The sequence below is a fragment of the Heterodontus francisci genome, unplaced genomic scaffold, assembly GCF_036365525.1.
Source record: "Heterodontus francisci isolate sHetFra1 unplaced genomic scaffold, sHetFra1.hap1 HAP1_SCAFFOLD_102, whole genome shotgun sequence".
NCBI lineage: Eukaryota > Metazoa > Chordata > Chondrichthyes > Heterodontiformes > Heterodontidae > Heterodontus > Heterodontus francisci.
The window spans coordinates 4,935,063-4,946,748 of NW_027140380.1; the positions used below are offsets into that span (position 1 = coordinate 4,935,063).

The following is an 11,686-nucleotide window of genomic DNA, read 5'->3' on the forward strand; positions in this document are numbered from 1 at the left end:
GAGGTGTTGACTAGTGAGGATATCGTGGTGTGTGATGTCTCCTCTGATGATGAGGATGTGGAGGAGGATGCTGCCCAAGCAGTGCCAGATGAAGAACCTCAGGCACAGTAGGAAAGGGGCCATGAGATACACACAAGGGAGACATGAGACACCCTTATACATTCAAGTTTCCTTTGAGCCTTACCACCTTCTGGAACCACAGCAAAAAAGTCTTAGCTTTAAGCAGCCCTGTTGTCGCCTCCTTCCTTCTGCACTGCAGTGTCCAGGTACACATCGCACAGTGACAAGGCCGAAGCTTTGTGAACTCAGGGCTTGGTCCCTCACTTCCAGCCCCTTGGGAGGAAGGGTTTAAATGAAGTCCCAAAGGGCATCAACAATGGGAATGAGACATAGTGAGAGAACATCATTTCTTTCTTCCGTGTGACACCAAACACAACCCTATCCATCTGGAATGTACATTCACCCGTGAACCCCTCAGTGAATCTAGGTGCTCTTCTTAAATCTTTTCCGGGTGCTCCTACGTGGTGCTCCCCCTGCTCTGTCAGCTGAGGTGGAGACAGGCTGCTGACCTTGCTGCCCCATGGCTTGGGATGACATTGGTAGCCGTCCTCTTGCTGCCTGAGGAACCTTGAGGGCCCCGGCACACTGAGGGCCTCCTGCACAGGTACAGGGACCCCCCTCTGTCATCGAGGATGATGGAGGCAGGCACTGGCATCACTTGTGTCACTGGCAGAGGGGCTTTGGAGCTACTGTCCACACCAGGAGCACCCTGAGAGGAGACCCCAGATGTAGCAGCCAGCTGCTCCTCCCCCTTATAAGACACACTTGTAACTCCCTGCTGACCTGAGAGGGATGTGGACCTGGTGAAGAGTTCAGGTGCCTCGTCCCCCCTCTCGCCTTGTCACCGCTGGATGGAGCTCATGGACAAAGCGATGGAGTGCAGGTCTGCGCACATCTCCGGCAGCCACTGATTGGTCGACTGGATCTGGCTCTCCATCAGAGTTACCAATCTCTCAAGGAAGGAAGCCAGACACACCCCCATCAGAGACAGTACAGCATGCAAGGCCTGGATGGACTCCTCCATCATCCGAACTTGGGTACACATAACCTCTGGCAACTCTGCCAGATGTTGCCTGACCTCTTGCTGCAGCTGCAGCATTTCCCGTGTTGCTGGTGACACCAGAGGCACGTCATCAGCCTGGGACTCAGCATGGGCCTGGCCTCCCACAGACTTCCAACTGCCAGTGGCCTCGGCTGTCACAGCCTCCGTCAGCTGCCCGGGCCTGTCTGTGACGTGCTCACCAGCTTGTGTGCCCAAATCTAACAGCAGGTGGATACCCACAGATTGAGGGTTTCTGTGCTGGTGGAGGGTGCAGGGGAATGAGGTGATGGTGCACCATCTGAGGCTCCCTCCTCCTCCTCAGAGGTGTCTGGCTGTCCCACAGTCTCTCCAGCTCTTCGCTCTTGTCATTCATCCTAGCCTGCATGTGAAAACAGGGACATTGAAGGGTTAGGGTCTGCCCATCGTGACATTCCAACCACCCCTACTGTGCAGCTCCATTGATGCAGTGGTGAACAGATGAGCAGTGTGGCTCCTTTGCAGCGGATGCTCCCTTGTGCCCCAGGAGATGTTCACTCACTCTCTTAGGTAGGTGTCCCTGTCTCTCCATCAGCTATGGAGCAGCTGCTTTGCTGCCCGGCCTGTTCCATGGCCTCCTCCTCCATCGGGATGAGGACATGGAGATAAGGCATCCACTGCCAGTCTTGGCACGCTCTTTCCGATTGTGGGCTGTCTTCTCCTGCAGCCACTATGATCAACAAAGTTAGTCTCCCAGCGGGGACAAGCCCAATATCTCTGATGGTGATAGTCCAGCAGTCCATGATGTGGACACACATATTCCTCCTGCATGTGGCCCCTCTCGAGGGACTGTGTGAGTTTATACAATGACTGACGTGCACCTCCCACCGAGATGCAGCCAAGCCTCAGGTGCATGTCCTGCTGCCCTTCCCCAATACACATGACTGGGTGGTCACTCCCTTTCCACCAAACACTGCCTCTCACTCTGCCATGCGCAATGTCCAAAGAGTCCAAAGTGTTTTGAGTTTGCGCCTGAGCAGCCCGGATCCGGTCATTGACCCACTTCGTGCACTGGATCCATGTCTTGGGGATGACCCCACGGCTTCTGACTTCACCTTCTATCTCAAAGCAGCTTTGCTTGGTCAGGTGGACAGGTTTCCACCTCCCATCCCTGGGGAAGAGGATCTTCCACCTATCTGTTGTCACCTGGAGGCGAACCTGCACGAAGGCATCACCAAACCATTGGACCATGGTCACTGCAGGCTCGCATTCAGCTCCTTACCTATCATGCAGCAGAGACAGCAGAACGGGTCCTGGGGCATCAGTGACAGCAGAACGGGTCCTGGGCAGCAGAGGCAGCAGAACAGGTCCTGGGGCAGCAGATGCAGCAGAACAGGTCCTGGGGCAGCAGATGCAGCAGCACTGGTCCTGGGGCAGCAGAGGCAGCAGAACAGGTCCTGGAGCAGCAGATGCAGCAGAACTGGTCCTGGGGCAGCAGATGCAGCAGAACAGGTCCTGGGGCAGCAGATGCAGCAGAACTGGGCCTGGGGCAGCAGAGGCAGCAGAACAGGTCCTGGGGCAGCAGAGGCAGCAGAACAGGTCCTGGGGCAGCAGATGCAGCAGAACAGGTCCTGGGGCAGCGGAGGCAGCTGAACAGGTCCTGGGGCAGCAGATGCAGCAGAACGGGTCCTGGAGCAGCAGATGCAGCAGAACGGGTCCTGGAGCAGCAGAGGCAGCAGAACGGGTCCTGGGGCAGCAGAACGGGTCCTGGAGCAGCAGAGGCAGCAGAACGGGTCCTGGGGCAGCAGAACGGGTCCTGGGGCATCAGAGGCAGCAGAACGGGTCCTGGGGCAGCAGAGGCAGCAGAACGGGTCCTGGGGCAGCAGAACGGGTCCTGGGGCAGCAGAGGCAACAGAACGGGTCCTGGGGCAGCAGAGGCAGCAGAACGGATCCTGGGGCAGCAGAGGCAGCAGAACGGGTCCTGGGGCAGCAGAACGGATCCTGGGGCAGCAGAGGCAGCAGAACGGGTCCTGGGGCAACAGAACGGGTTCTGGGGCAGCAGAGGCAGCAGAACGGATCCTGGGGCAGCAGAGGCAGCAGAACGGGTCCTGGGGCAGCAGAACGGGTCCTGGGGCATCAGAGGCAGCAGAACGGGTCTTGGGGCAGCAGAACGGGTCCTGGGACAGCAGAACGGGACCTGGGGCAGCAGAGGCAGCAGAACGGGTTCTGGGACAGCAGAGGCAGCAGAACGGGTTCTGGGACAGCAGAGGCAGCAGAACGGGACCTGGGGCAGCAGAGGGCTCTCAGGAAGACAGTCCTTTAAACCAGGCAGCAGTGAATGCAGGGCTGGCAGCCCTTTAAATATGGTGCCAGCACCTGCCGTTGTGTCAGATGTCGGTGCCATCGGTGCCTCGTTCCCTACCTCTGGTCCTTGTTTACATGGGCCCCACGCCTCCCCTTCATTAATTGGTCGGCTGCTCCGTGATCGGGGTCGGTCGGCCACATTTCACTCGTGTGGTGACGACACCCACTTCCGGTGCCTCTGCCGAGAGCCGCACCGTTAGTTTAAAATTCAGCCCATGGGGTCAAGAGTGGAAAATCTCCCCTCTGATTCTCTCTACTTAAAATGAAGGAGACACCAAATTAAAACTGATGAAACCAGGGATTGTATCCTGGTTCTTCAATCTAATGTTCTCCCAACTGAGATATTCCATCCTCACTGTGAACTCATCTTCATTGGAGACAAATATAACTCCAGGCGGAATTTCCCCACGCGTTCATTCCTCACTTCAGGGGAATGGGACCCGACCAGATCGCGGAACTCAGATTATGTTAATGTTCTGCTCTTGATATCTTAATATTATCTTGCGTTTGAGCCACTTTTAATCAGGTTCACGGACAAATTCTTCCATCATCCCTTCTCCCACATTCTCTCTCTCTCATTCATTCTTTATTCCTCACAATCCAGAAAGGGTTAGGAATCAGAGCTCACCCCCAAACCCTCTGCACACAGACCTCTGTCTGTTACCCTGTTTGATCCAAGAGACCAGTCAATAAATTACACTCATTATAAACACAGAAAGCTGCCTCAGAGTGTTGGACAGAGATAAATGCACTGAAGTCTTTTGAAAAAAGTTCATCTTACGGGTTGTTACTGAGCCCACAGAGCAGGGCGAGCCCAGGCTCCAGCCCCAGCCCCAGCCTGTGCTGTGTTAGCTGATGCCACCTGGTGTGATACTGAGCCACACGGAGCAGGAAATGGCCTGGTTGTATTCATGGCCTGTGTTGTGTTAACTGATCCCACTCAGTGTGGTAGGATCCACACAGAACAGAATGGGCCCAGGCTCCTTCCTCAGCCTGAGGGATGATAGTTCTTCTCACACATTGTTGTCCAGAGCCCCACACAGAACAGGGAAATCTCAGGCTCCATCCCCGGCCTGTGGTATTTTACTTCATCGCACCTGGCATGGTAAGGAGTCCCCAGAGCAGTAAAGATCCAGCTTCCATCTCCGGCCTGTGCTGAATTAGCTGATCTGACCTGGTTGGCACTGAACCGCAATCAGGGGAGGATGGGCCGAGGCTCCATGGCCTGTGGTGTGTTAGTTATTCTCATTTGGTGAGGGACTGAGCACTATATAGAGCAGGATGGGCCTGTGCTCAGTGAGCTGATCTCACCTTGTGTGGTCCTGAGACCCACACACAAAGCAGGACAGGCCTAGGCCTCATCCCCGGCCTGTGTTCAATTAGCAGATCTCAGCCAAAAGATTTTGATAAGGTTCCACACCAGAGGCGTCTCTATAAGATTAAAGTCCCTGGTATCAGTGGTAATATATTGATCTGGATTGGGAACTGACTGGCAGACGTAGGCAGAAATTAGTTACAGATGGATCTGGATCTGTTTGGAGACCAGTTACCAGTGGTGTCCCACAGGGATCGGTGTTGGGACTGTTGCTCTTTACTATTTTTATTAATGATCTGGATGTAGGTGTAGGGGGCACCATCTGTAAATTTACAGATGATTTGAAGATCTGTGCGAGTGTTTAGACTGTAGACGATACTCGACTGTTTCAGGCTGATCTTCATGTGTTGGGAGATTGGGTTCATGACTGGGAAATGATGGTTAATTTGGGTAAGTGCAGTGTTATTCATGTGGACAGGGCGAATGCTCAACATTCATACACGCTTCAGGGAAAAACATTAAAGTAGGTGGAAAAAAGAAAATAATTTTGAGCAGAGATCTGGATGTTCTAGTGCACAGATCTCTAAAGTTACAGCAGCAATGCTGTGAAGTGATAGTTGGAGCAAATAGAGGGATGGGCTGCATTCAGAGGACAATTGAGTATAAAATGAGGCATATTCTTTCATGGGATGTGAGCGACACTGACAAGTCCAGAATTTGTTACCCATCCCTAATTGTCCTTGACAAGGTGGCGGTGAGCTCCCTTCTTGAATTGCTGCACTCCATGTGGTGTAGGTACACCCACAGTGCTTTTAGGAAGGGAGATCCAGAATTTTGACCCAGCATCAGTGAATGAACAGCGATATATTTGCAGATCAGATGGTGTGTGACTTGGAGGGGAGCTTGCACATGGTGGAGTGTCCATGTATCTGCAGCCCTTGTCCTTCAAGGTGGTGGAGGTCTTCGGTTTGGAAGGTGCTGTCTGCAGAGCCTTGGTGAGTTGCAGCAGTGCATCTGGTAGATGGTACACACTACTGCCACTGTGCGTCAGTGATGAAGGGAGTGAATGTTTAAGGTGGTGAATGGGGTGACAATCAAGGTGGCTGCTTTGTCCTGAACAGCGTCGAGTTTCTAGAGTATTGTTGGTGCTGCACTCATCCTGGTTTGTGCCTTGTAGATGGTTGACAAGTTTTGGAGAGTCAAAAATCACAAAATTATTGCAGTGCAGAAGGAGGCCATTCGGCCCATTGTGTCTGCATAGAATCATAGAACATAGAAAGTTTACAGCACAGGCAGGCCAAAAAACGAGCCACCCAGCTGAATCCCATTGTCCAGCATTTGGACCGTAGCCCTGCAGGTTCAGGTACTTGAGGTGCACATCCAGACTCCTTTTAAATGAGTTGAGGGTTTCTGCCTCAGCTACCCTTACAGGCAGTGAGTTCCAGACTCCCACAGCCCTCTGGGTGAAAAAACCTTTCCTCATCTCCTCTCTAATTGTTCAACACATCACTTTAAATCTATGCCCCCTAGTCACTGACCTCCCTACTAAGGTAAATAGACCCTTCCCATCCATTCTATCCAGACCCCTCACAATTTTGTACATTTCAATCAAATCTCCCCTCAGCCTCTTCTATTCCAAGGAGAACAACCCCAGTCTATCCAATCTTTCCTCATAGCTGCATTTTTCCAGTCCTGGCAACATCCTCGTAAATCTCCTCTGTAACCTCTCTCGTGCAATTACATCCTTTCTGGAATGAGGTGACCAGAACTGCGCACAGAACGCAAGTTGTGGCCTAACTAATGATTGATACAGTTCCAGCATAACCTCCCTGCTCTTATATTCTATACATCGGCTAATAAAGGAAAGGATTCCATAAGCCTTCTCAACCAACTTATCAACCTGTCCTGCTACTTTCAGGGATTTGTGGACATTCACTTCAAGGTCCCTCACTTCCTCTACACCTCTCAGCATTCACCCATTAATTGTGTATTCCTTTGCTGTGTTTGACCTCACCAAAGGCATCACCTCACACTTCTCCAAGTTGAGTTCCATTTGCCACTTTTCTGCCCACCTGACCAGTCCATTTCTCCAGCTCTCCTAATGAGCATTTCACCACGTGCCTTGAGCTGAGTTACTCATCACAGAATTCCCACTATCTGATTTACTCTTGTAGCCAGAGTATGTATATGAATGGTCCAGTTAAGCTTTTGTCAATGGTAACCCCCAGGATGTTGATGGTGGGGGGATTCAGCGATGGTAATGCTGTTTATCGTCAAAGGGAGATGGTTACATTCTCTCTTGTTGGAGATGGTCATTGCCTGGTACTTATGTGGTGTGAATGTTACTTGCCACTTAGCAGCCCAAGTCTGAATGTTGTCCAGGTCTTGCTGCTTCTGGACACGGACTCCTTCAGTATCTGAGATGTCCCGAATTTGTCCTTTTATGAAACCTTGGTCAGGACTCACTTGGAATATTGTATCCAGTCTTGGTCTCCTCACATGATGGGTGATATTGAGGCTTTGGAAAGGGTACAGAGGAGAGACATTCGACGAATTCCCAGTATAAGACATCTTGGTTATCAAGTTAGACTAAAAGAGTTGGGACCCTACACCTTAGAGAAACCTTGACTGAGGGGTGATCCGATTGAGGTTCATAAATAATGAAGGGTCCAATTTAGCATGGGAGAGGAGTCATAACTTTGTATTGTAAAAGGCCAGATGGCACCCGGATCACATTAAATTTCATTTTCAGTGTTGGGTTAATGTACGAGGATGGCCGAGTGGTTAAGGCGTTGGACTTAAGATCCAATGGACATGTGTCTGCGTGGGTTCAAACCCCACTCCTGGTATCTGTGCTTACAAAATGTTACTTATTCTTTCCCTGACTTTTGCCTTGCACCATCATCTCTTCTGTCATTTAATCACTCTTGCCTTCCAACTGATCACAGCTTCCTATTATTTGATCTGCCCCAGCACCGTTCCTTGGCTCTGCGCTTGATTATAAACTGGTAAATCTTTAACTTAATCTCCTCTGTACCCTGACAATGACCTTCTCATCCTTCCTGGATTGTGGTTCCTCACAGGATCCGCTGCCTCTCCGACTCCCCTCCAGGTAACTGAAGGCCCTGAGCCTTGGTCTCGCTTTATACGCTAGCTGGTAGTTGATTCCTTGCAGGTCTGCCACCGGTCAGGAGAAGCTCAAGACCCAGATCAAGCAAAGTATCAAGAGGAATGTGAACAAAGGCTCCCTGGCGCAGAGCAAGGGACAGGGCGCCTCCGGCTCCTTCAAACTCAGCAAGAAGGAAAACCCAGGGAAAGGTGGGAAAGAAGGTGAAGAAACCAGCAGCCAAGAAATCTTTAGTGAAGAAACCAGCAGACAAGAAATCTTCAGTGAAGAAACCAGCAGACAAGAAATCTTTAGTGAAGAAACCAGCAGACAAGAAAGTGACAACAAAGAAAGTAACAGCAAGGCGGCGGCAACGCCAAATAAGGCGGTGAAGAAAGCAGTGCTTCAGAAAAAGTCTCCTGCGAAGAAGGTCAAAAAAGGCAAGAGTGCGGCGGGCGGAAAGGCGCTGAAGAAAGTGCAGACATGGAAGAGCAAGGTCAAGCCGAAAGCAGCGAAGTCTCAGAAAGCAGGGTCTGGAAAGAAGTGAAAGCGCGGGAAACTTGTAAACATCTGAACACAAAGGCTCTTCTCAGAGCCACCCACATCTCTCAGGAAAGAGCTGATCCCCTGATCAAATGATCCCTGTCCCGGCCCCGCCTGCAGATTCCACATGGAAATGATTTGGAGTAAATCCAGGATCCCTGGTGACTCCCCTCCACACAGCCCTTTCCCCTCTCTCTGTAATAAAACAGAGGGATATCCGGCCCTCACTCTAACTGGGGATGTATTCGGTGCAGTCTCAGTTCACAAATTCAGGGGGAGAGTCTGTAAGACAGTAACACTGGCGGAGAAACCCCACCTCACAACTCAAACCCCAACACATGAGTTTCTCCAATTCAGCTGGAGTCGGGTGACAACAGGAGCTGGGATAGGCTGTGATCGGGAATGTGAAGAATGGATTTGTTCAGGGAGGAATGTACCTGGAATCTCCGAATATAATAGTTCCTTATTTCCCCAGATGACACATTCTGCAGTGAGAGTGAAAAGTCTCTTCACTGCTTCACATTTACTAATTGTTTGGTTCTAGATGAATAATGAGTCAGAGAGTAATGACAGGATCTGAAGCTTCTCTCACACCAGCCCTTGAATGACTCAGTGTGAAGTGTCCAATGTGTGAAGCTACTGCCAGGGTTTGCCAATCTGAACAGTTTCAGCTCAGTTACTGGGGGCCTGGAATCCCCACAGTTTGACTCTGTCTCTGATTGGTCATCCTCTTCTCAATCCAATTCTTAACCAATAGGAGAATCACATATAAGTAAATAGAAGTTCTCATTGGCTTAGATTTTCCAATTGGAAAAAGCCCGGCAATTCCAGAGCAGGAAGGAATTGAAGTGATGGAAAATTTCAATTTTCAGGCAACAATTTTAAAACCTCTCATTTTATGTTCTGTTTTACAGTATTTACCGTCACAAAATCCTGACGCGATTTTAGGAATCGTTTTCATTTGTCAATCTGTTAACTGTAAGCGGAGGGAGGAAGGTCCACTTCAGCCATTTAAAACGGGACAAATATCAGCTTCTTCTCTGTAAAAGGAACAAATTAGCGACTAACCGCTTCTCACAGGCTTCTCGGGGACTGACAGAAACGAGCGGTGTCTGATCTTTTCTCCTGAAAGAGGCGGATAATGCTGCAGGGAGCAATGAACTGCCCTTCACTTTCTGGCTGCTAATACACCCCTGACTTTAAACAGTTCAAACAGCGACTGATGCTTGTGCCGGAAAATAAGCAGATTCACCAGAATGATCCCGGTCCATCATGGCCAAAGACATCCAGCTGGCCCGCCGCATCCGCGGGGAACGCACCTAAAACCCAGTTTCAGTAACAAGTGTAACAAGGGCTCTTTTCAGAGCCACCAAATCAGCAAAGGAAAGAGCTGCCATCTCTGTTCATCATCAAACCCATTAGATTGGAGGGGCGGCCACATGGTTTCTGTTTTGTCACATCACTTTCCCGAAAGGCCTGTCGGACTGACAGCTGATCTGGAATTTAGAAAGCAGCATTACCGGAGACTCATTGCTGCTCAGCACAATCTCAACCCCGCTCCTGGGATCCGTTAGCTGGCATTTGGGGAAAAGAAATGGATCCCAGTTTTATTTGGAAGGCATTAATGGAGCCGGGTCCGTTCACATGAGGGTTATTTACAAACATTACCCAATGAGTTCACTAATATTTGAATCCATTGGAGATTAGTACACAGGATATGTAAGGCAGCTCGGTCACTCTGACTGAAACCGCCAGTTCCCCGGGGTTGCAGACCCTGACACTGCGGGGAGAGAATCCCCGACTCTATCCCGCCGCCGGGGGAAACAGACAGCTCTGTGTCCGGAGAATAGGGAGGGCTGGGGAGAAGGCACATATTAAAGCGCTGCAATGGACTCAGCTCCTGTGTGTGCACAACTCTCACTGATTCCGTCCTCTGGGAACAGTGCGGTCGAAACAGATCAGGTTAGGAGAGAAACACACAGCCCGAGAATGGTCTCTTCCTTCCTGCATTTACTCTGTTCTGGGAGCAGATTCTCATTGAGAAGCGGCGCTCAGATCACCAGAGAGAAAAAAAACACACAATTCAAACTGTCCAAATAAAAAACAGAGAATTAACCCGGACACTTCCATTATTAAATTAATTCATCAGCTCCGAACCAGTTCCCGTTAATGTACCGGGATAATCTCGGGATTTATCAAATCGAAGGCAGCAGGATTTATCAAATTGTTGATTCTGACACCCTGTAGTTCAGTTCTTCACTTAACTAGAGGGGGAGATGTGTGAGCAGATAAACAGAGCGAAATCCACAGAGGGAACTGAAAACACACCTGGACAGATGTGAAACAGGTCAATCCACTGTCACAATAACTCCATCTCTGACTCCCTCCTGACAGTAACCAGTCCTATCACAGAGACTGTGGGTGGCTCTGAAAAGAGCCTTTGGTTTATTAGATGACATTTTGGCCGCTTTACTTTTTCTGGGAGCTCTTGAGTGCTGGTTTTCTTGGGCAGCAGTGCGGCCTGTATATTAGGCAGCACCCCGCCCTGAGCGATAATCACCCCTCCCAGCAGCTTGTTGAGCTCCTCGTCGTTGCGGACGGCCAGCTGCAGGGGTCTGGGAATGATGCGGGTCTTCTTGTTGTCCCGGGCCGCGTTACCGGCCAGCTCGAGGATTTCAGTGGTCAGATACTCGAGCACAGCAGCCAGATAGACCGGGGCTCCGGCACCCACACGCTCAGCATAGTTACCCTTTCTCAGGAGCCTGTGAACACGGCCCACCGGGAACTGCAGTCCAGCCCGGGAGGAGTGAGACGTGGCCTTGGCCCGAGCTTTCCCGCTGGCCTTTCCTCTTCCAGACATTTCCACAATCTCACAAATACTTTCACAAAGAATGAATAACTTCCTTAGCATTGATACTACATCGCAAGCAGTCAGGATGGCTGAGCGGTCTAAGTCGCTGTGTTCAAGTCGCAGTCTCCACTGGAGGCGTGGGTTCGAATCCCACTTCTGACAAGTTGTGTTTTGACTGAACTGGAGGCGTTTGGGAGCAGCGGTGAAGAGCAAATAGAAAACAGGAAAGAACATGGACAAACAAAATAACAATGGCCCCAAAGATGTTGCATCAAATCATTCGAGGAAGAGGCAACGAAGCAAACAGCAGGGCACAGAAAAGATCAAAAATGTAACCTTTGTATCGGGGTGGAAGATGTTGCCAATATCCTTAATGAATACTTTACTGTTTTCCCGAATGAGAGGGTGATGCAGATATTGTTATTAAGG

At 50.5% G+C, this 11,686-nt stretch overlaps 2 non-coding genes across 2 annotated transcripts; both read left to right on the forward strand.

The window, feature by feature from the left end:
• Nucleotides 1-7,523: 7,523 nt before the first annotated feature.
• trnal-uaa (transfer RNA leucine (anticodon UAA)) lies at nucleotides 7,524-7,606 on the forward strand. Its single transcript has one exon. It is a non-coding gene; the product is annotated as a tRNA-Leu (tRNA).
• Nucleotides 7,607-11,336: 3,730 nt separating this feature from the next.
• trnal-caa (transfer RNA leucine (anticodon CAA)) lies at nucleotides 11,337-11,419 on the forward strand. The gene has a single exon. It is a non-coding gene; the product is annotated as a tRNA-Leu (tRNA).
• The last annotated feature ends 267 nt before the right edge of the window (nucleotides 11,420-11,686 follow it).